Source organism: Macaca thibetana, chromosome 19 (genome assembly GCF_024542745.1).
Source record: "Macaca thibetana thibetana isolate TM-01 chromosome 19, ASM2454274v1, whole genome shotgun sequence".
In the NCBI taxonomy this organism is placed as follows: Eukaryota; Metazoa; Chordata; class Mammalia; order Primates; family Cercopithecidae; genus Macaca; species Macaca thibetana.
The window spans coordinates 44868649-44893406 of NC_065596.1; the positions used below are offsets into that span (position 1 = coordinate 44868649).

The window sequence follows — 24758 nt, forward strand, 5'->3', positions numbered from 1 at the left end:
CCCAGTCATTGTTGGTGTAACCCTGGGCCTCCCAGGACATGCTGAGCCCTGTGGCTGGGCAGATAGTAAGGTCTCATTCTTTTGTCTTTTTCTTTTCTTCTTCCTTTTTATTTCTTTTCTTTTTCTTTTTTTTTTTCCTTTTTTTGACATAGGGTCTTTCTCTGTTGCACAGGCTGGAGTGCAGTGGTGCCACCATGGCTCACTGTAGCCTCAACCACCCCAAGCCTCAAGTGATCCTCCCATCTCAGCCTCCCAATTAGCTGGGACTGCAGGCATGTGCCACCATGCTCAGCTAATTTTTTAATTTTAATTTTTTGTAGAAAGGGGACCTTACTGTGTTGGACAGGCTGATCTCAAATTCCTACCAAAGGTGCTGGGATTACAAGTATGACCCACAGCACCCAGTCTGGCTAGGTCTTGTTCTTTACCAATTCTCTCTCCCAGGGTGGAGGAGGAGGCCATACCCCATCCCCTTCAACAGGACAGTGAGAAGCACCTAACACAGGGCCTTGGTGGGGAGGAGTGTCAGACAAGGAGGGCTCAAGGTTCCACAAAGGGGTAACAGTTGCCCAAAACTGCCTGTACCAAAAATTATTGAATTGTACACTACACATGCGTGACTTGTGTGGTATGTGAATCATAATAAAGCCCTTCTTTAAAATCCCCAACCCTACAGAGGGTTTCAGGAAGTTACCCTCCAGCTGGCACAGGGAACCCGACCCAAACACTAACTAACTCCTCACTCACTCGTTCAACAGATATTTTCCTGCTTTGCAATAAGTGAATTAGAGGACCACAAGCTTTAACCCAGCCTTATGGGGTGGGAGGTAGGGAGGGCTCCTAGAGGAGGACATGTTGGAGCTGAGAGTTGATCACTGTAGGGAAATGAGCAAGATGAAAGTGGTGGAGATGCCTATAATCCCAGCTACTCGGGAGGCTGAGGCAGGAGAATCTCTTGAACTCAGGAGGCGGAGGTTGCAGTGAGCCAAGATTGCACTGCTGCACTCCAGTCTGGGCAACAGAGTGAGACTCTGTTGAAAGAAAGAAAGAAGAAAGAAAGAAAAAGAAACGAAGGAAGGAAGGAAGGAATGAAGGAGAAAGAGAAAGAAAGGAAGGAAGGAAGGAAGGAGAAAAGGAAGGAAGGAAGGAGAAAAGGAAGGAAGGAAGGAGAAAAGGAAGGAAGGAAGGAAGGAGAGAGAAAGAAAGAAAGAGAAAGAGGTGGAGAACCATGTTCCAGGTGGAGGGAACAGCACTTCCAAAGGCCTAGAAGTAAGAAAGCAAATATCTGTTAGATGTTTTTCCTTTGGTATGTAAGGCCTGTGTTGGACAACAATGGTGGCCTTCTTGGTGTCTGAGAAATCCCAGGCCCCTGCCTTCATGGGGACACTGACACATCACCACACGTGACAGCCTGTGCTGTACAGGGGAAGGACAGGCAGGGGTCAGGCTGGGGTGGGGGAAGATCAGAGGGCATGGGTGCCCAGAGGAGACACTTGATCCAGTCTGAGAGATGATCAGGGAAGGCTTTCTGGAGAAAGACACAGAGCTCTGAACAGTCTCTGTTTGGGGGTCTAGACCCCTTTGAGAATCTGTCGAAAGCTCATTCACAGAAGAAAAACTCACACGAACAAAGGTTGCAGGCAATTTCCAAGTATTCTCATCCTCCCTCGGAATCGTCTGTGGGTATCCCATTCCCACCCCCGCCTCCACAACCACCTTGCTGCATAAATGTCCCAGGAATTGCGACAGGGCTGGCCAACAGTGCTGGAAAACTGCAATCGAATTTCAGCATCCCGGGAGTGGGATCTTTCTTCTGAGATCTCACCCGCCGCCGGGCCTGGAGGGTGTGCCCCATGGATCTAAGTGTTATCCTGCCTGCATCCCCTGCGCTAACCCCTAGCCCTGGCGCTGGGGCTTCTGGCACTGGCCGGGACGACGCGTTCTCCTCTGGAATGTTCAGAGGGAGGTAGTCCAGGCGGTCACCGTGCTCTCCAGACAAGCAACGCAGCGCCCCCCGATGGCCGTCGCGCGCCGGCGCAGCCCAAGCCGGCTGCGCCCCTTAGTGGCCGGTGCTCGTAAAGTCTTCAGCGAGCCCTGAGCTCCTTTTGCGAGCCAGCCTTGGTTTTGCAGGCTGGGGTCATTGTCGTTGTCATCGTTGTCATCATCATCATCATCATCATCAATAGCTAATAGACCGGGCGTGGTGGCCAACACCTGAGACCCACACACTTCAGGCCATAAGTTCGAGACCAGCCTGGCCAACATGGTGAAACCCGGTCTCTACAAAACAATACAAAAAATCAACTGGGTGTGGTGGTGGGCACTGTAATCCCAGCTACTCAGGAGGCTGAGGCATGAGAATAGCTTGAACCCGGGAGGCAGAGGTTATAGTGAGCTGAGATTGAACCACTGCACTCCAGCCTGGGTGACAGAGTGAGACTCTGTCTCAAAAAAATAATAATAATAAAAAAATAAAATAAAGCTATGATTGTCCAGGCACAGTGGTTCATGTCTGTAATCCCAGGGCTTTGGGAGGCCAAGGCAGGAGGATCTCATGAGGCCACGAGTTCTAGACTAGCCTGGGCGACATAGCAAGCGTTGTCTCTACAAAACAAAACAAAACGCTATAGGCCGGATGCAGTAGCTCACACCTGTAATCCCACTACTTTGGGAGGCCAAGGCAGGGGGATCACCTGAGGTCAGGAGTTTGAGACCAGCCTGGCCAACATAGTGAAACCCCATCTCTACACTTTGGAAACCACTGCTTTAACTGCCTCTCCCACTGGGAGAAGAGCTGCCTCCTTCACTCTCAGCTCGTGTGGTTCACATGTTGACCCTCCTAGAAGACTCCAGACCTGGCCAATGACAGAATCCCTTCCCTTCAGCCTTTGCCACTGGCTCAGGGACATGCCTGTCCCTGAAGCCAGACTGATGAGCGCTGGCTCTGGGGCTACTGCTCGTTGTTGAAGAAGGGGCTTCCTAGACAGCTGTGCTGAAAGGGCATAGGCCTGGAGCACTAGGGTCTTGCATGGGAGAAGAGCTGGCCTGAAAATGCAGCCAACACGAGGGGAAGCAGGGCTGGGAGAGGAACAGAGAGACTGGTGCCTGGCGCACGTCATCGGCACCTCTGTCTCACCCTTCTCCAGAACATTTCAGGAATGTGACATTTTTTCTTTGCATCTTACACCAAATTTGTCAGCAAATTCTGTCAGCTCTAGTTAGAAAAGGTGTCCCATTCTGTGTTGGAGGAAAAGTGATGCTATGTATCAGGATATTACTGGGTCAGTTGATAGAACTGGAATACAAACAGTCGATTAGAAAAATTCATGTACTAGTATTAAATTTACTAAAATTGATCACTATATTGTGGTCATGTAAAAGAACATCCCTATTCTTTTGTTTTGTTTTGTTCTGTTTTTGAGATAGAGTCTCGCTCTGTCGCCCAGGCTGGAGTGCAGAGTGCAGTTCAGCTCACTGAAATCTTGACTCACGGCAACCTCACCTCCTGAGCAGCCAGGACTACCGGCGTGTGCCACCACACCTGGATAATTTTTGTATTTTTAGTAGAGATGAGGTTTCTTCATGTTGGCCCGGCTGGTCTCAAACTCCTGACCTCAGGTGATTCACCCGCCTTAGTCTCCTGAAGTGCTGGGATTATAGGCGCGAGCCACCGTGCCTGGCCCATTACAGAATCTTTTAGGGGTAGTGTTGTTTGTAAACTTAGCCTTAAATACTTTTTTTAAAAAAATCAGAAAAAGAAAATATACCCACGTAACAGAGAAGAGAGCAAGCAATGAAGGAAATAAGGTAGAAATGTTACCAATCCACGAACCCAAGTATGAAATACAGGAGAGTTCTTTGTCCTATTATTTGTCTTGCAATTTTTTGGTAAGTTTGAAATTATTTCTTTTTTTTTTTCTTTTCTTTTGAGACAGAGTCTCGCTCTGTCGCCCAGGCTGGAGTGCAGTGGCCGGATCTCGGCTCACTGCAAGCTCCGCCTCCCGGGTTTACGCTATTCTCCCGCCTCAGCCTCCCGAGTAGCTGGGACTACAGGCGCCCCCCACCTCGCCCGGCTAGTTTTTTTGTATTTTTTAGTAGAGACAGGGTTTCACCATGTTAGCCAGGATGATCTGAAATTATTTCTAAAGGAAAACTTAAAACACTTCCTAAAAATGAGAGATCTAAAATCTTAGGCCAGGCACGGTGGCTCACACCTGTAATCCCAGCACTTTGGGAGGCTGAGGCAGGTGGATCACCTGAGGTCAGGAGTTGGAGACCAGTCCGGCCAACGTGGTGAAAACCTGTCTCTGCTAAAAATACAAAAATTAGCCGGGCATGGTGGGAGGTGCCTGTAATCCCAGCTACTCAGGAACAAGAATCGCTTGAACCTGGGAGGCGGAGGTTGCAGTGAGCCAAGATGGCGCCACTGCACTCCAGCCTGGGTAATAGAGCAAGACTCCAACTCAAAAATAATATAAAATAAAATAAAATCTTAGACAACACTATCATTATAAGTAGGATTAGGGAGATCAAAGGCAACATGCTCTGTGCTGCAGGTACTGTTCGGTATGATGTGGAAAATATTAGATTGTAGACTTGATTTTTTTTTTTTTTTTTTTGAGCAGAGTGTTGCTCTGTCGCCCAGGCTGGAGTGCAATGGTGCGATCTTGGCTCACTGTAACCGCTGCCTCCCGGGTTCAAGCGATTCTTCTGCCTCAGCCTCCCGAGTAGCTGGGACTACAGGTGCGTGCCACCACACCTGGCTAATTTTTGTATTTTTAGTAGAGACGGGATTTCACCATATTGGCCAGGCTGGTCTAGAACTCCTGACCTCATGATCTGCCCTCCTTAGCCTCCTAAAGTGCTGACATAACAGGCGTGAGCCACCGTGCCTAGCCTAGACTTGATTTTTTTAAAATAGTTTTCCTCCAATAGAAATAGACCTGATTTTTTAAAATGTGCATGGTCAGGCACAGTAACTCATGCCTATAATCCCAGGGCTTTGGGAGGCCAATGTGGGACAATCACCTGAGCCCAGGAGTTGGAGATCAACCTGGACAACATAGCAAAACCCTGTCTCTACAGAAATAATATTAGGTGGGTGTGGTCATGTACACCTGTAGTACCAGCTACACAGGAGGTTGAGACAGGGGATCCATTGAGACCAGGAGTTCCAGGCTGCAATGAGCTAAGATCACTGCACTGCAGCCTGGGCAACAGAGCGAGACCCTGCCTCAAAAAACAAACGAACAAGCAAACAAACAAAAAAAGCATGGTAAAATTTCAAAGATTGCTACTAAAAGAAGGCCGGGTACGGTGGCTCAAGCCTGTAGTCCCAGCACTTTGGGAGGCCAAGACGGGCGGATCACTAGGTCAGGAGATCGAGACCATCCTGGCTAACACGGTGAAACCCCGTCTCTACTAAAAAAAAAAAAAACAAAAAACTAGCCGGGCAAGGTGGCGGGCGCCTGTAGTCCCAGCTACTCCGGAGGCTGAGGCAGGAGAATGGCGTAAACCCGAGAGGCGGAGCTTGCAGTGAGCTGAGATCCGGCCACTGCACTCCAGCCTGGGCAACAGAGCCAGACTCAGTCTCAAAAAAAAAAAAAAAAAAAAAAGAATAGAAATGGTGCATAGATTCCAAACTAGTAGAGGGAAAATAAAGAATAAGAAAACATAAGACAAAACTAAACAAAAAAATGCAGCCAATTCAAAGAAGCTTAAATGAGCATGGAAAAAAAAATAAACGCAGAAAAATGAGGGACACTAAAGTCACAAAGCAAAATGGTAGAAGTAAACAAAATACATCACTAATCACACACACAAAAAATGTATTCAGGACCAGGTATGGTGGCTCACACCTGTAATCCCAGCACTTTGGGAGGCTGAGGCGGGCGGATCCCTTGAGGCCACGAGTTTGAGACTAGCCTGGTCAATATGGTGAAACCCATCTCTACTAAAAATACACATACAAAAAAACAAGAAGTTAGCCAGGCATCGAGGCGTACTCCCGTAATCCCAGCTACATGGGAGGCTGAGGCAGGAGATTACTTGAACCCAGAAAGCGGAGGTTACAGTGAGCTGAGATTGCGCCACTGCACTCCAGCCTGGGCGACAGAGTGAGACTTCATTGGAAAAACAAACAAAGAAAAAATGTATTCAGAGGCCAAATACTTCTTACCACCTCCACAGCTGCTACCCATATCTCACCCTCCTTCTTAGGGTTTGGAGTTCCTACTCCTGTCCCCACAATCTCTCCCTGTCATGCAGCTAGAGGGACTCTGAATACCCACGTCAAATCAAGTCCCTCTGCTGCTCGAAACCTTCCTGTGGCTCCATCTCACTCGAAGATATTTTTGCTCATTTGTTTTGTTGTTGTTGTTGTTGCTGTTATTGTTGAGACAGGATCTCACTCTGTTGCCCAGGCTGGAGTGCAATGGTGCAAATCACGACTCACTGTAGCCTAGACCTCCTCGGCTCAAGCCATCCTCCAGGCTCAGCCTCCTGAGCTGCTGGGACCTCAGGCACACACTACAACAACCCAGCCAAGTTTTTGATAGAGACGGGGTCTCCTTTGTTGCCCAAGCTGGTCTTGAACTCCTGGGCTCAACTTATCTACCCACCTCGGCCTCCCAAAGTGCTGGGATTCCAGGTCTGAGCCACTGTGTTCTGCCAATCTCATTCAAAGTAAGAGCCAAAGTCCTCACTGTGGTCCTGCAGACTCTGCACCATCTGCTTCTTGTTTCCTCTCTGACCTCATCTCCCTTCCACCTCCCACATACTCCTCTGCAGCCACACAGATCTCCTTGTTGTTTCTCTAAGATCCAGACACGTTCCCACCCCAGGACCTTGGCACTGGCTGTTCCCTCTGCCTAGAGGTCTCTTTTCCACTAGGCTCAGTCTCTCTAATTTTTTTTTTTTAATTTGAGATGGAGTTTTGTCGCTCTTGTTGCCCAGACTGGAGTGCAGTGGCACAATCTCGGCTCACTGCAACCTCCGCCTCTCGGGTTCAGGCAATTCTCCTGCCTCAGCCTCCCAAGTAGCTGAGACTACAGGCACCCACCACCACTCCCAGCTAATTTTTGTATTATTAGTAGAGATGGGGTTTCACCATGTTGGCCAGGCTGGTCTCGAACTCCTGACCTCAAGTGATCCATCTACCTCAGCCTCCCAAAGTGGTGGGATTACAGGTGTGAGCCACTGCACCCGGCCCCACTTGGCTCAGGCCCTTACCACCAGCAGGAGAATGGATAAACTGATCCCACAGTGACCCTGTGTGCTGCAAAGAGAATAACCTATAACTACACACGACAACCAGGATGAATTTTTTTTCACGGTGCTGAGTGAAAAAAGCCAGATGCTAAAAAGAACATGTTTTCAGATTGCATTTACACGAATTCAAAACAGGCACAACCAATCTATGCCGTCAGAAGTCAGGGTGATAATGACCTTGGAGGGAGGGCAGGTGATAAGGGAACGTCGAGGGGGCTTCTGGGGGCCTGGAGATACTGCTTCTTGGGTTGGGGGCTGGTGACACAGGTGTGTTCAATCGGTGATGATTCCTCCAGCAGTTATACTTATGGTTTGTACTTTCCTGAATGTGGGTCTACTTCAATAAACCACTGCCGAAAACAAACAAGGAGCTGCACCCACACCCAGTGTCTCCTCCACCCAGTTTAAGCAACAGGACAGTCTCAGCCCCCCGGAGTCCCTCTTTCCCAATGCAATGGGCTTTTATATCTTCAAGGGGCCTGGCTCTGCCACCTTGGTTCCTTTCCCCAGCTTGCTATGCATGTCACCCCACGCATGTTCCAGGCAGCTCCGCAGAGGTCCCCAGAGAGAAGGCAGGCTGTGGGCGGGAGGAAGGGCAGGGGTGGGGGACGTAGCTTCCCAGTGGAGCCCGGGCAGGGGAGGAAACATTTCTGCAACAACCCACACCAAGTCCTGACTTCCGGGGGAGCTTTGCAGGGTGAACTCTAAGTGCCCAGGGCCCCGTGTGAAGGGGTCAACTGTGTCCCGCTCTGTGTCTGTCTCTCTGTCTGTCTCTCTTCCTGTTTCCCTCCCTCCCTCCCAATCTCTTTCTCCTCAAGATGAAAAAACTCACAATTATCTACATAACAATTTTATATCAGACTGTAACCCAAAAACCCAAGTTCCAACTTTGAATTTTTCAATAAACTTTGAATAAATAGTAGTGCTATTTTTCTTTTTCTTTCTTTCTTTTTGGTACTGTAATGTTTACTTTTAAATTTAATTTTTACTGGCACGACTTTACATATATGAGGTTCAAGAAAAGAAAATCTCCACTGTTTACATTTCTTTTCTGGCTATTAATATTGTTCATTTCATTCCGTGATTATTACTGGAAATAATTTTGTCCTATGGGGAAGGGAGGCGCTTGGCAGGCCTCGAGTTATTCTTTGAGACATGGGGGGCTGTGGTCAGATATAGAAAGTGCTTGTGGGTGGCTGGGTGGGAGTGGGTCAAGGGAGACATAAGGGCAGGCTGGAGTCCAGGGAGGAGGCCGGCCCGGCAGGCACCCAGGCAGCGGAGATGGGCAGGGCCGTGGAGAGTCCAGGAGGGGCAGGCCCTGGGGACTGTGGGTTGGGGAAGGAGATTATTTTATTTTTTCTTTTTTGAGACAGAATCTCATTCTGTCTCCAAGACTGTAGTGCAGTGGCACGATCTCTGCTCACTGCAACCTCCGCCTCCTGGGTTCGAGGGATTTTCCTTCATCAGCCTCCCAAGTAGCTGGGATTATAGGCGCACACCACCACACCTGGCTAATTTTTAATATTTTTGGTAGAGACAGGGTTTCACCATGTTGGCCAGACTGGTCTCATCCTCCTGACCTCAAGTGATCCACCTGCCCCAGCCTCCCAAAATGCTGGAATTACAGGCGTGAGCCACCATGCCTGGCCTAATTTTTTGTATTTTTAGGAGAGACAGGGTTTTGCCATGTTGGCCAGGCTAGTCTTGAACTCCTGGCCTCAAGTGATCCGCACACCTCAACCTCCCAAAGTGCTGGGATTACAGGTGTGAGCCACCGTGCCCCGCCAAGGGAAGGGGAGAATGTGAGTGCTATTGAAGGTAGAAAACACAGTGCATAGGCTGGGTATGGTGGCTCACACCTCTAATCCCAGCACTTTGGAAGGCCAAAGTGGGAGGATGGCTTAAGCCGTTCGAGATCAACCTGGGCAACATAGTGAGACCCCTGTCTCTACAAAAAATAATAAAATTAGCCAGGCATTGTGGCACCCACCTGTACTCCCAAGGCTACTTGGGAGGCTGAGGTGGGAGGATCACTGGAGCCCAGGAGATCTGTGGTGAGCCGTGATCATGCTACTGCACTCCAGCCTGGGCAACAGAGTAAGACCCTGTCTCCAAAAATAAAAAATAATTTAAAATAAAGCACGGAACACAGTGTCAGGTTGTCTGTGGGGGAGCAGTGGGCAGGTGACCAGGAGGGCTGGCTGCTCTGTGTAGGGCTAGTGCCTGGGTCGGGATGACTCAGCCTCAGAGGCTGTAAATAAAGAAGAAAGAGGGCCGGGCAAGGTGGTTCACGCCTGTGATCCCAGAGCTTTGGGAGGCTGAGGTGGACGAATCACCTGAGGTCAGGAGTTCGAGGCCAGTCTGACCAACATAGAGAAATCCCATCTCTGCTAAAAATACAAAATTAGTCAGGTGTGGTGGCGCATGCATGCCTGTAATTCCAGCTACTCGGGAGGCTGAGGCAGGAGAGTCGCTTGAACTCGGGAGGAGGAGATTTGCAGTAAGCCAAGATCGCACCACTGCACTCTAGCCTGAACAAAACTCGGTCTCAAAAAAAGAAAAAAAAAAAGAAGAAGAAAGAAAGAGCTGCCACGGTTGAGAGCTTCCTGGATGCCTTTGTTAACTCTTGGGGTTCTCACAGCACCCACTTTACAGATGGGGAAACTGAGGCTCAGAGAGAGGAAGGCCCAAGTGGAAGAGCAGGCCTGGAGTCCCGGTCTCCTCCTGCCTAATCCTGGGCTTTTGCTGGTAGACTCCTCCCCAATCTTGAATAACCCCAGGCCTTAAACAACCTCCCACGATTGCTTTTCCTCCCATTGGAACAATAAATGCAGAGATATAAAAACCAACTATGCTTGTCTACAAAGCCCAAGAGAATTTTTGAGGTAATAAAACTGTCATGAATCCATACCGTGGTGATTAGATGACTTACGAATTTGTCAAAACTCAGAATTGAGCCGGACTAAATGATTCCTGCCTGTAATCCCAGCACTCTCGGAGACCGTGGCAGGATGATCGCTTGAGGCCAGGAGTTCAGGACCAGCCTGGCCAACATGGTGAAACCCTGTCTCTACTAAAAATACAAAAATTAGCTGCGTGTGGTGGCACATGCCTGTAATCCCAGCTATTTCAGTAGCTAAGGCAGGAAAATCGTTTGAACCCAGGAGGCGGAGGTTGCAGTAAGACGAGATCATGCCACTGTACTCCAGACTCTGTCTCAAAAACCAAAATCAAAACCACACACACAAAAAAACCCCTTAAGAATCAGGCTTATACACGAGCGCACACACACTCACCCATAAATTTTACTGCTTGTAGAAAAGAAGAAAGTTCAAAACCAAATACAATGAATGTACTTTCTCTGGATTCCAATTCACACCAAACAACTGTAAAAATTTGTTTTTGAGACAATTAGGGAAATTTGAACACAAACTGGCTTTTAGGAGATATGAAGGAATTTCTGTTATGTTAGACTTGATAATGGCATTGTGGTTGGATAATGCCCACATACCATGCCTTGGCTGGGTGTGGTGACTCACACCTGTAATCCCAGCATTTTGGGAGGCCTAGGTAGGAGGATTGCTTGAGCTCAAGAGTTTGAGACCAACCTAAGCAACACAGTGAGACCTCATCTCTACACAACATTTTTTTTTTTTTTTTTGAGACGGAGTCTCGCGCTGTCACCCAGGCTGGAGTGCAGTGGCCGGATCTCAGCTCACTGCAAGCTCCGCCTCCCGGGTTCACGCCATTCTCCTGCCTCCGCCTCCGGAGTAGCTGGGACTACAGGCGTCCGCCACCTCGGCCGGCTAGTTTTTTGTATTTTTTAGTAGAGACGGGGTTTCACCGTGTTAACCAGGATGGTCTCGATCTCCTGACCTCGTGATCCGCCCGTTTCGGCCTCCCAAAGTGCTGGGATTACAGGCTTGAGCCACCGCGCCCGGCCTCTACACAACATTTTAAAAAAACATTAGCCAAGTGTGGTGGGGTGGGCCTGTAATCTCAGCTACTCAGGAGGCTGAGGTGGGAGGATTACTTGAACCCAGGAGTTTGAGGTTGCAGAGAGCTGAGATTGTGTCATTGCACTCTAGTCTGGACGACAGAGCAAGACCCTGTCCAAAAAATAAAGAAAGAAAAGAAAATGTACCCTATTCTTCTTTTCAAGATGCTCATTGAAGTATTTACCAATGAAACAACATAATTCCTATCACCTGTAATTAAAAAAAATTTTTATTAATTTTTTAGAGATGGGGTCTCATTCTGTTGCTCAGGCTGGAGTGCAGTGGCATGATCATAGCTCACTATAACCTCAAACTCCTGGACTCAAGTGATCCTCCTGCCTCAGTCTCCCAAAAAGCTGGGATTACAGGCACTGGCCACCATGCTTGGCTAATGTTTTTAAAATTTTTTTTTTGTAGAGACAAGACTATATTGAACAGGCTGGTCTCAAACTCCTGGCCTCAAGTGATCCTCCCAACTCGGCCTCCCAAAGTGCGGGAATTACAGGCGTGAGTCACCATGCCCAGGCTGCAGTGCAGTGGCGTGATCTCGGCTCACCGCAAGCTATGCGTCCTGGATTCACGCCATTCTCCTGCCTCAGCCTCCCAAAGTGCTGGGATTACAGACATGAACCACCGCACCCGGCCCTGCCTGGCCTATTTTTCATTTTTTTTTTTTTTTTACAGATAGGGTCTCACTATGCTGCCCAGACTGGTCTCAAACTCCTGGGCTCAAGTGATCCTTCTGCCTCAGCCTCCTGAGTAGCTGGGACTACAGCGTGTGATTTTTTTTCAAGTATTCAGAAAAACGGGGAGGAGAAAGAAGATGCAATGGCAAAATATTGATGATTCTTGAACCTGGGTGATGAGTATATGTAAGCTTATTGTCTCTCGACTTTTTGTGTCTGTTTGAAAATTGTCATGATATAAGAGTTTAAAAATTGAAAACAAAATTTATAAAAGAAGCGTTTGGGCTGGGTGCAGAGGCTCACGCCTATAATCCCAGCACTTTGGGAGGCCGAGGCAGGTGGATCACCTGAGGTCAGAAGTTCAAGATCAGCCTGGCCAGCATGAAGAAACACTGTCTCTACCAAAAATACAATAATTAGGCCAGGTGTGGTGGCTCACGCCTGTAATCCCGGCTTTGGGAGGCCGAGGTGGGTGTATCACGAGGTCAGGAGTTCAAGACCAGCCTGGCCAAGGTGGTGAAACCCTGTCTCTACTAAAAATATGAAAATTAGCCGGGCGCGGTAGTGGGCGCCTGTAAATTCCAGCAACTCAGGAGGCTGAGGCAGAGAATTGCTTGAACCCGGGAGGCGGAGGTTGCAGTGAGCCGAGATCCCGAGATCGCGCCACTGCACTCTGGCCTGGGGGATGGAGCGAGGCTCTGTCTCAAAAAAAAAAAAAAAAAAAAAAAAAAAAAAAAAGAGGAGAGTTTGGTGTTCATTAAGCAACATTTGGACTGTGGAAAACGAGCAAGGCAAAGACGCCCCTCCCATCCCTAAGTCCTGTACCACTATTGGTTGTTGACATTTTGATATATTTCCTTTCAGTCTTTTCTATTCTATGTGAGCTTTTTAAATGCGTGTGTGCACGTGTGTGTTTTACATAACTGTATGAGCAAATTGTTTATACAGCCCTGTTTTTTCCCCTCTTAAAATGTAAGCTGTTCCCCTGTTAAAACATCTTTGGATAAACACAATCTCTAATGTTTGCACTATGTTTATTCAAAAGGGCAGCATTGCCAGAGGTTGAAGCTGTTTCCAATTTCCTCCCATTATAAATAATGCCCCCATGGACCTCCTTGTGTGTCCCAGAGGAGGGATTCTTGGGCCAAAGGGTGCGGACCCTTTGGCAGAGCTCATGGTCAAAAACCTCGGCAGAGTTTCAGCCTGACCCGAAGCTAAGATGACCTCATACGGTTAAAGCGAGATTGGACTGCTATTTATTTCCTAAACGTTTGATTCATGACTCAAGCTTGTCAGGGGATCTGTTTTTTTTTTTTTTTCCTTCTTCTATATATGCTCGGTTGCAAGAAACAGAAATCCATTCACACTAGCTCACGTCTAAAGGGAGTTGTACTGAGGCAGGGTAATCGGTTGAACCCGGGAGGGGAAGGTTGCAGTGAGCCGATATCGCACCACTGCACTCCAGCCTGGGCGACAGTGAGAGACTCCGTCTCAAAAAACAAACAAACAAACAAACAAACAAACAAAGGCGGGGTGTTGTATCCATCAGCAAGCAAAGCTCATATTCAGCTTGGACAAGCTGTCTGCGGGGAATGTTGTTGGGGTATATCTAGGTTATGTTGATTGTTGAAATATTGAATTATTTCCCTATTGATTGGTAAATCATGCTCTCAAGTCGCTCCAATGACGTACCCCACCATGGCCACTCCAGCTGCCCTGGTCCCTCTCCCAGGACTTCCCAGACCGCTCCACAATGCAGGAAGTAAAAGGTCAATATCGGGCACTGAAGTGAACCATGCTTCTCGGTCAGTGCCCAAAGTATTGGTTGTGAAATTCATTTTTTCTTTTCTTTTCTTTTTTTTTTTTTTTTTGGAGACAAAGTCTCACTATGTTGCCTAAGCAAGTCTTGAACTCCTGAACTCAAGCGATCCTCCTGCCTTGGTCTCTCAGTGTGTTGGGATTAAGGCGTGAGCCACCGCACCTGGACTGGTTGTAAAATATTTGATGATTCGCCTAGATGCAAGTACCACAACAGCTGACTCAAATGGCTTCAGCTGTAAGGGGAATTTCTGGCTGGAAAATCCACACTTGTGCTGGCTTCAGCCAAAATTAACACAATGGCTCAGCCGTATCACCAAGGACCCCATTTCTTTCTGCCTTCCTTCTTTTTTACTTTTTATTTTTTTTTGTGATGGAGCCTGGCTCTGTTGCCCAGGCTAGAATGCAGTGGCACAATCTCAGCTCACTGCAACAGCCTCTAACTCCCTGGAATTCAAGTGATTCTCCCGCTTTAGCCTCCCGAGTAGCTAGGGCTATAGGCATGTGCCACCACACCCAGTTAATTTTTGTATTTTTAATAGAGACTGGGTTTTACCATGTTGGCCAGGCTGGTCTTGAACTCCTGACCTCAAGTGATCTGCCTGCCTTGGCCTCCCAAAGTGCTGGGATTAAAGGCGTGAGCCACCATTCCCGCGGGACCCCATTTCTTTTTACCTCTCTGCTTTATCTTTTCCAGTGGAAGTTCCCAAGATGGTTGCCTCCAGCCTCTGGCCACAGGGAACCTCCTTCATACCCCACAAGCAAAGGAGAGCACCTTTGGCTCAGATTTCCTGCCAAAGAAATGAGGCTAACTCTGATTGGGCCAACCGAGGGCACGTGTTCATGCAAGAGCCAATCACTGTGATCTGAGGGACAGACGGAAAAACCATAATGGCAAGATTGGTTGAGCCAAGCACAGGTTCTTCAACTAGTAAGGTGAGTGGCTCACACTAGGGCTGTTGAAGCCACACCTGGGTTCAATTTCCATTCTAAGCCAATTTCTGGCTTCTCTGCCCTGTTTCCCTTCAGTAACACAGAGATAGTGAAGGCACTCATATGGTAGAGTTCCTGTGAGGATTAAATGAGTTAGTTAATGCAAAGCACTGAGAATGGTGCCGATATACAGAAAGCGTTCAAATGTTAGCTTCTGTTATTGTCATTATATGGTCATTCTCACCTCTCAAGGCTGCTTTTCTTTGCACGCTCCTTATGCTCCACACATTTCCCTCTTTCTAGTTACTATTGCTTGGTAACAAATCACTCCAAAACATGGTGGCCCAAAACAACAACAGTCATCCTATTATTTTTCACTGTGTCTGTGGTCAGAGTTTTGGGAATAACCCAACTGGGCAGTTCTGACTCGGAATTTCATATGGTTGCAGTCACTTGGCAGCTGAAACTGGAACAGGGAAGCAGCTGGGGGTGGGTGGGTGGATCTCTCTCTCTCGCTCTCTCGCTCGCTCGCTCGCTCTCTCTCGCTCGCTCTCTCGCTCTCTCGCTCTCTCGCTCGCTCTTACCTTCTCCTGGCTCCATGTTGTCTCAGGCCTTCTCCATGTGGTCTCTCCACGGGAGCTGGTTTGGGCTCCCTCACATCATGGCAGCCTCTGGGCAGTTGGACTCACATAGCCGCTTCGGTCTCCAGTACAAGTGTTTTTATGCAAGTGGCAGCCTCGACCAGGTGCGGTTGCTTACGCCTGTAATCCCAGCATTTTGGGAGCTTGAGGCAGGCGGATCACCTGAGTTCGGGAGTTTAAGACCAGCCTGGAAAACATGGTGACATCCCGTCTCTACTAAAAATATAAAAATTAGCCGGGCATGGTAGCGCGAGCCTGCAGTCCCACCTACTCAGGAGGCTGAGGCAGGAGAATCGCTTGAACCTGGGAGGCAGAGGTTGCAGTGAGCCGAGATCATGCCACTACACTTCAGCCTGGGTGACAGAGCGAGACTCCATTGAAACAAGAAGGAAAGAAAGAGAGAGAGAGCGTGCCTTATCTCTTCTGATCTAGCCTTGGAATCATGCAGCATTACTTCTGCCAGATACTCTTGGTTACAAGCAAGTCACAAACTGCCTAGATGTAAGGGGAGCTTACACAAATTCCACTTCCCAATGGAAGGGGTATCACGGTTCTAGAGGAATATATGGGCTGGCAAACATTGTTGCAACCATCTTTGGAAGTTACATCTGGCTTTTCCTGGTACTGATTTAAGACCCACCTCTATACAGCCTGTGCCCAATAACATCCACCTGGGCACAACTCCAACTCCCTGTTCTAAACGGAAATAGTTTATTGAGAAATCTCAATCCCTTTGGATCAAAAACATGACGGTTTCCGTTTGTTTTGCAGTGACTGCTCTCTACCTGCTATCTATTGTTTTCCAAGACTGTGATCCAAAATCACAGCATCCAAGACTGTCTTTTTAAATTTATTTATTGTTTTTGAGACAGGGTCTCACTCTGTCGCCCAGACTGGAGTGCCGTGGTGCGATCTCCACTCACTGCAACCTCTGCCTCCCAGGCTCAAGCAATTCTCCTGCCTTAGCCTCCTGGGTAGCTGAGATTACAGGTGCACACCACTACTGCCTGGCTAATTTTTGTATTTTCAATCGAGACGGGGTTTCACCATGTTGGCCAGGCTGGTCTTGAACTCCTGACCTCAAATGATCCACCCACCTCAGCCTCACAAAGTGCTGGGATTACAGGCGTGAGCCGCCGCGCCCAGCTGATGGTCATTCTTAAATTGTTGATTTTTCCCCTTCCCACCTGTTCCCCTCCATGATCACAACCTTCCCCATCTCAAAAATGTCTCTACCTGGGACCTCAAGCCAGAAACCCAGGCAATTTGGAGGCACTTCCTCTCCTCATTCCACATATGCCACTCATGGACAATTCCTGCTTTCCTCTAAAGCAGATGCTTACCTCACCCCTACCCCCACCCTTCTATTTAGAAAATTTCTAAACATGCAAAAGAGTTGCAAGAAAAGTAGAAGATATAATTATCAGGCCACTGAGCCCAAGCCAAGCCATCACATCCCCTGTGACTTGCACATATACGCCCAGATTACCTGAAGTAACTGAAGAATCACAAAAGAAGTGAACATGCCCTGCCCCGCCTTAACTGATGACAAAAGAAGTGAAAATGGCCGGGCGCGGTGGCTCAAGCCTGTAATCCCAGCACTTTGGGAGGCCGAGACGGGCGGATCACGAGGTCAGGAGATCGAGACCATCCTGGCTAACACAGTGAAACCCCGTCTCTACTAAAAATACAAAAAATTAGCCGGGCGTGGTGGCGGCGCCTGTAGTCCCAACTACACGGGAGGCTGAGGCAGGAGAATGGCGGGAACCCGGGAGGCGGAGCTTGCAGTGAGCTGAGATCCGGCCACTGCACTCCAGCCTGGGTGACAGAGCGAGACTCCGTCTCAAAAAAAAAAAAAAAAAAAAAAGAAGTGAAAATGGCCGGTTCTTGCCTTAAGCGATGACATTACCTTGTGAAATTCCTTTTCCGGGCTCATCCTGGCTCAAAAAGCTCCCCCACTGAGCACCTTGTGACCCCCACTCCTGCCCGCCAGAGAATAACCCCCCTTTGACTGTAATTTTCCTTTACCTACCCAAATCCTATAAAACGGCCCCACCCTTATCTCCCTTCGCTGACTCTTTTCGGACTCAGCCCGCCTGCCTGCACCCAGGTGATTAAAAAGCTTTATTGCTCACACAAAGCCTGTTTGGTGGTCTCTTCACACGGACACGCATGACAATAATAACATACTATGGATATGGATTCACCAAGTTTTTGTGGTTTTTTGTCTGTCTGTTTTTGTTTTGAGATGGAGTCTTGCTCCATTGCCCAGGCTGGAGTGCAATGGTGCGATCTCACTGCAACCTCTGCCTCCCAGGTTCAAGCAATTCTTCCTGCTTCAGCCTCCCAAGTAGCTGGGATTACAAGCACCCACCACCATGCCCGGCTAATTTTTGTATTTTTCAGTAGAGATAGGGTTTTGTCATGTTGGCCAGCTGGTCTTGACCTCCTGACCTCAGGTGATCTGCCAGCTTTGGCCTCCCAAAGTGCTGGGATTATAGGCGTGGACCACCACACCTGGCCTTTTGTGTTTTTGTGTGTGGTGTGTGTGTGTGTGGGTGTGTGTGTGTGTGTGTGTGTGTGTGTGTGTTTATGAGACGGGGTTTCACTCTGTTGCCCAGGCTGGAGTACAGTGGTGTAATCACAGCTCACTACAGCTTCAACCTGCTAGGCTCAAGTGATACTCCCACCTAAGCCCCTTGAGTAGCTGAGACTACAGGCACCCACCACCACACCCAGCTAATTTTTGTAGAAATGGGTTTTCACCATGTTGCCCAGGCTGGTCTCAAACTCCTGGGCTCAAGTGATTCCCCGCACTTGGGCCTCCCAAAGTGCTGGGATTACAAACATGAGCCACATGAGGGCGTATTTCTTTGTGTCTTAAGAGGCGGGGTCTTTCTGTGTTGCCCAGGCTGGAGTACAATGATTCGATCATAGCTCACTGCAGCCTCAAACTCCTAGGCACGGGAGATCCTCCTGCATCAGCCTCCCAAGTAGCCCAGACTACAGGTGTGTGCCACTATACCTAGTTAATGAAAAGAAATTTTTGGAGACATGAGTTCTTGCTATGTTGCCTAGGCTGGTCTGGAACCTCCAACCTCAGGTGATCCCCTTGCTTCACCCTTCCAAAGCAGTGGGGTTATAGGCATGAACCATCTGGCCTGGTCTCACTCTTTCTCTTTCTACATCTACATTGAGCTGTAGATATCTACATACTATAGATATCTAAAAGTTATGTAAATGTCTACTTAAGCTTATAGGCATGAGCTACAAATTGCTATTGTATTATGAGGGGAATTCAAAAAGTTCATGGAGAATGGAATTAAAAGATAAATAACTGAGGGTCCCAGGAATTTAACCACATCAGTGCAGCCTTTTTACCTTTCTTTTCTTTTTTTTGAGATGGAATCTCACTCTGTTGCCCGGGCTGGAGTGCAGTGGTGCGATCTCGGCTCATTACAACCTCCGCCTCCCAGGTTCAAGCCCTTCTCCTGCCTCAGCCTTCTAAGTAGCTGGGACTACAGGCATGCACCACCACGCCTGGCTCTTTTTTTTTTTTTTGTTTTTTTTTTTTTTTGAGACGGAGTCTCGCTCTGTCGCCCAGGCTGGAGTGCAGTGGCGCTATCTCGGCTCACCGCAAGCTCCGCCTCCCGGGTTTACGCCATTCTCCTGCCTCAGCCTCCCGAGTAGCTGGGACTACAGGCGCCCGCCACCTCGCCCGGCTAATTTTTTTGTATTTTTAGTAGAGACGGGGTTTCATTGTGTTAGCCAGGATGGTCTCGATCTCCTGACCTCGTGATCCGCCCGTCTCGGCCTCCCAAAGTGCTGGGATTACAGGCTTGAGCCACCGCGCCCGGCCATTGTTTTTTTTTTTTTAGTAGAGACGAGGTTTTGCCAAGTTGGCCGTGCTGGTCTCAAACTCCTGACTTCAGGTGATCTGCCCGCCTCAGCCTCCCAAAGTGCTGGCATTACAGTTGTGAGCCACTGCGCCAGGCCGTTTTTGTTGTTGTTCTTGTCCAGGCTGGAGTGCGGTGGCATGATTTCAGTTCACTGCAACTTCTGCCTCCTGGGTTCAAGTGATTCTCCTGCCTCAGCCTCCTGACTAGCTGGGCTTACAGGCATGAGCTACCACAACTGGCTGATTTTTGTATTTTTTTAGTAGAGATAGGGTTTTGCCATGTTAGTCAGCCTGGTCTTGAACTCCCGACCTCAGGTGATCCGCCCTCCTTGGCCTCCCAAAATGCTAGGATTACAGGCGTGAGCCACTGCGTCCAGCCCAGTCTTTTTACATTCTTAACTGAAGAAAAATGGATGCCCTTCAAATTTTTTTTTTTTTTTTTTTGAGACAGAGTCTCCCTCTGTCGCCCAGGCTGGAGCGCAGTGGCCCGATCTCGGCTCACTGCAAGCTCCGCCTCCCGGGTTCACGTCATCCTCCTGCCTCAGCCTCCCGAGTAGCTGGGACTACAGGTGCCCGCCACCTCGCCCGGCTAATTTTTTGTATTTTTTAGTAGAGACGGGGTTTCACCGTCTTAGCCAGGATGGTCTCGATCTCCTGACCTCGTGATCTGCCCGTCTCGGCCTCCCAAAGTGCTGGGATTACAGGCGTGAGCCACCGCGCCCGGCTAGTTTTTTGTATTTTTTAGTAGAGACGGGGTTTCACTGTCTTAGCCAGGATGGTCTCGATCTCCTGACCTCGTGATCCGCCCGTCTTGGCCTCCCAACGTGCTGGGATTACAGGCTTGAGCCCCTTCAAAGATTTTAAGATTAGGAAACAAAAAGTCAGCAGGAGCCAGATCGGGACTGCCAAGTGGATGCCTAATAATTTCCCGTCAAAACTTGTAAAATGGCTCGTTTGATGAGCGGAATGAACAGGAGGGTAGTCATGCTGGAGAAGAACTCTCTGGTGAAGCTTCCCAGGCTTATTTCTGCTAAAGATTTGGCTAACTTTCTCAAAACACTCTCATAATAAGGAGATCTTATTGTTCTTTGACCCTCCAGAAAGTCAACAAGCAAAATGCCTCGAGCATCCCCAAAAACTGTTGCCATGACCTTTGCTCTTGACCAACATGCTTTTGCCTTGACTGGATCACTTCCCCCTCTTGACAGCCATTCTTTGATTAGGATTTGACTTCAGGATTGCACCAGTGAAACCATGTATTATTTCCTGTTACAATCCTTCAAGGAAATGCATTAAGATCAGGATCTCACTTGTTTAGCATGTCCATGGAAAGCTCTGCTCCTCTCTGCAGCTGACCTGGGTGCGACCGTTTTGGCACCCATCCGAGTGGAAAGTTTGTTCAGCTTTAATTTCAGTCAGAATTGTGTAAGCTGAGGCCAGGCGAGGTGGCTCAAGCCAGTAATCCCAGCACTTCGGGAGAATGAGGCAGGAGGATCACTTGCATCCAGGAGTTCAAGACCGGCCTGGGCAACCTAATGAGACCCTCATCTCTACAAAAAAATACAAAAACTTAGCTGAGCATGGTGGTGCGCAACTGTAGTTCTAGCTACTTCGGAGGCTGAGGTGGGAGGATTGCTTGAGCCCAGGAGGTCGAGGCTGCAGTGAGCCACAATCTTGCCACTGTACTCAGCCTGGGCGACAGTGCGAGAACCCTGTCTCAAAAAAAAGAAAGAAAGAAAGAGAGAGAAAGAAAGAGAGAGAGAGAGAGAGAGAGAAAGAAAGAGAGAGAGAGAGAGAGAGAGAAAGAAAGAAAGAAAGAAAGAAAGAAAGAAAGAAAGAAAGAAAGAAAGATAGATTTGTGTAAGCTGAACCAGTTGAGATGTCTGTGGTGTTGGCTATTGTTTCTGCTGTTAACTGTAAGTCCTCTTTAATTAGGGCATGAACAAATTTAATTTTTTCCAGAAAAATAGATGTGGATAGTATGCCACGGTGGATTTCATCTTCAGCATGACCCAGGCTGGAGTGCAGTGGTGCAGTCACGGCTCACTGCAGCCTCTACTTCCCAGACTCAAGTGATCCTCCCACCTCAGCCTCCTGAGTAGCTGGAACTACAAGTGTGCACCACCATGCCCAGATAATTTATCTATTTTTCGTACAGATGGGGTTTCACCATGTTGCTCAGACTGGTTTCACATTCCTGAGCTCCAATGATCTGCTGGCCTCAGCCTCCTACAGTGTTGGGATTACAGGCGTGAACCACCACGCCTGACCTTGTCCCTTCTTTTTTTTTTTTTTTTTTTTGAGACGGAGTCTTGCTCTGTCACCCAGGCTGGAGTGCAGTGGCCGGATCTCAGCTCACTGCAAGCTCCGCCTCCCGGGTTTACGCCATTCTCCTGCCTCAGCCTCCCGAGTAGCTGGGACTACAGGCGCCCGCCACCGCGCCCGGCTAGTTTTTTGTATTTTTAGTAGAGACGGGGTTTCACTGTGTTAGCCAGGATGGTCTCGATCTCCTGACCTCGTGATCCGCCCGCCTCGGCCTCCCAAAGTGCTGGGATTACAGGCTTGAGCCACCGCGCCCGGCCGACCTTGTCCCTTCTTAAAACGAGTTCTCCATTTGTAAATGGCTGATTTCTTTGGGGCACTGTCAAGTTTTTGTAAAACATCAATGATTTCATCATTCTTCCACCCAAGCTTCACCATCAATTTGATGCTTCTTTTTGCTTCAATTTTAGAATTCATGTTGCTCTGATAGAAGCTCTTTTCTTTTCTTTTTTTATTTTTGCTTTTTGAGACGGAGTCTCGCTCTGTCGCCCAGGCTGGAGTGCAGTGGCGTGATCTCGGCTCACTGCAAGCTCCGCCTCCCGGATTCACGCCATTCTCCTGCCTCAGCCTCCCAAGTAGCTGGGACTACAGGCACCCGCCATCTCGCCCGGCTAGTTTTTTTGTATTTTTTAGTAGAGACAGGGTTTCACCGTGTTAGCCAGGATGGTCTCGATCTCCTGACCTCGTGATCTGCCCGTCTCGGCCTCCCAAAGTGCTGAGATTACAGGCTTGAGCCACCGCGCCCCGGCCTAGGAGCTCTTTTCTTTTTTTTTTTTTTTTTTTTTTTTGAGACGGAGTCTGGCTCTGTCGCCCAGGCTGGAGTGCAGTGGCTGGATCTCAGCTCACTGCAAGCTCCGCCTCCCGGGTTCACGCCATTCTCCTGCCTCAGCCTCCCGAGTAGCTGGGACTACAGGCGCCCACCACCTCGCCCGGCTAGTTTTTTGTATTTTTTTAGTAGAGACGGGGTTTCACCGTGTTAGCCAGGATGGTCTCGATCTCCCGACCTCGTGATCCTCCCGTCTCGGCCTCCCAAAGTGCTGGGATTACAGGCTTGAGCCACCACGCCCGGCCTAGGAGCTCTTTTCAATCTGATATTTTATTTTAGTGTCTCAAACTAGATCGTGTTCAGACAAGTTATAACAAGTTAGTACAAGTTTATTTTGGTGCAAAAAAAAAATTGAACTCCATGCACAGTTTTCATAATCCACATTTTCCATGAATATTTGGAAGACCCCTCTTTCTCTTCTCTCTTTTTTTTTTTTTTTTTTCTGTAGAGACGGTCTTGCTCTGTCACCCAGGCTGGAGTGCAGCGGCACAATCATGGCTCACTGAAGCCTTGACTTCCTGGGCTTAAGCAATCCTCCCACCTCAGCTTCCTGAATTACTGGGACTATAGGTGTGCACCACCACACCTTGATAATAATAATAATAATTATTATTATTTTTGTAGAGATGGGGCGGTCTCACTATATTGTCCAGGCTGGTCTTGAACTCCTGGCCTCAAGTGATCCTCCCCAAACAGCCTCCCAAAGTAGTGCTGGGATTACAGGCATGAGCCACAGTGTCTGGCCAATAAATATTTTTTGAATGAATGAAGAAATTAGTGCATGGACATATTTTCCCATCAGCTCTCACAATAACCAGACTCTGAGTTCCCCGAAGGCAGGGCCTGTGAGTATCATTGTGTACCCTCAGCCCTCAATAGCTGATAAAAATAAGTATTCAGAAAACGCTTGTAAAATGAAGAAGAGAATATGTATGGGGCAGGAAGTAGACCAGTGGTTGCCTGGGGCTGGGACAGGGAATAGGGAGCAACTGCAAATGGGCAGAAGGGACATTTTTAGAGTGATGGGAATGTTTTTGAAGTGGCTGTGATGGCTGTAGAACTATAAAATCACCCAAAATCAGTAAATCACTTACAACAGGTGAACTTTATGACAGGTAGATTATACCTCAGTAAAGCTGTTAAAACAAAACCAGTGTTAAGGGAGGAAATAAATGCTACCTTGGTAATACTGAGGACTCAGTGGTTATCAAGGCAGCTCTCTTCCCTGCCCTGATAAGGCTTTCTGTGCAGGGCAGGGAAGCTGACCCATTGTAGACAGTGACAGCCTAGAGCCATCGCGGCGGGAACAGGCAGAGAGGTGGGAGGCCAGGATGGGGGAAGCTCGGGCAGAGAGGTTGGCCTGAAATGGGGGGCACAGGCAGAGGGGTCGGGGCAGTGACTGGGGAGGTGCAGGTGGAGGGCAAAGGGGTCAGGGTCCAGATGGGAGAGGCACAGGTAGACGGATCCGGGCCAGGGCAGGGAGATACAGGCCGAGTTGAGGAGCATAAGGAACATAGGATCCCAAAGAAGGCGCCCGACCAGTCAGGGAGGAATTGCCAGAGGGGGAACGGCTGAGCCAGGGCCTGAAGTATAATGTTCATGAATGCGACAGCAATTTTTCTTTTTCTTTTTTTTTTGGGACACCGAGTCTCCCTCTATCACTGGAGTGCAGTGGCTCGATTTTGGCTCCCTGCAACTTCCACCTCCGGGGTTCAAGCGATTCTCCTGCCTCAGCCTCCCAAGTAGCTGGGACTACAGGCGCCCGCCACCACGCCTGGCTAATTTTTGCATTTTTAGACGAGACGGGGTTTCGCCATGTTGGCTAGGCTGGTCTTGAACCCCTGACCTCAGGTGATGCACCTGCCTCGGCCTCCCAGACTGCTGGGATTACAGGCATGAGCCACCGCGCCCAGCCCAATTTGAATTTTTCTTAAACACTTTTCCTGCCTTAGCAAAGCCTTGGCGGGGCTGCCGCCCAGGCGCCGCGAGCGCAGGGCCACGAGGGGGCGCTGCTCCACCACGCTAGGGGAACATCCCCGGCAACCACGTGGCCCCGCAGGTGCGGGAGGTCGGCCAGCGCGCCTCGAGGGTGGATGGGGTCGGTTACAGCCAGGGAGCCCGGGGTGGCGCGTGGCCCTGCGCAGGTCAGTGGAAGCGGCGGGCCCCAGGGAGTATGAGACGCTGCGCTCCGTGGGGTGGTCCCAGCGCTGTGCAGCGAGGGGCCAGGGCTGTCCTCGGTCCCGCGCGGGCGGCTCCCGGAGACACTGCGGTCTCCAGGGGGCGGAGCTTTAAAAAAAAAAAAAAAAAAAACCAACAGGAAGCGTGGTGGGGGCACCCGGCCCTGTCACCCGTGGAATGCATCAAAAT

General features: G+C 49.0%; 1 protein-coding gene across 1 annotated transcript in view; it reads right to left on the reverse strand.

Moving 5' to 3' along the window:
- Positions 1-24435, reverse strand: part of BLVRB (biliverdin reductase B) — a 220150-nt gene extending 195715 nt beyond the window's left edge. Inside the window, exon 1 of the mRNA XM_050769318.1 lies at positions 24424-24435. The gene's annotated coding sequence lies outside the window, so the exon portion shown is untranslated. The remainder of the gene's footprint in view (positions 1-24423) is intronic.
- Positions 24436-24758: the final 323 nt, after the last annotated feature.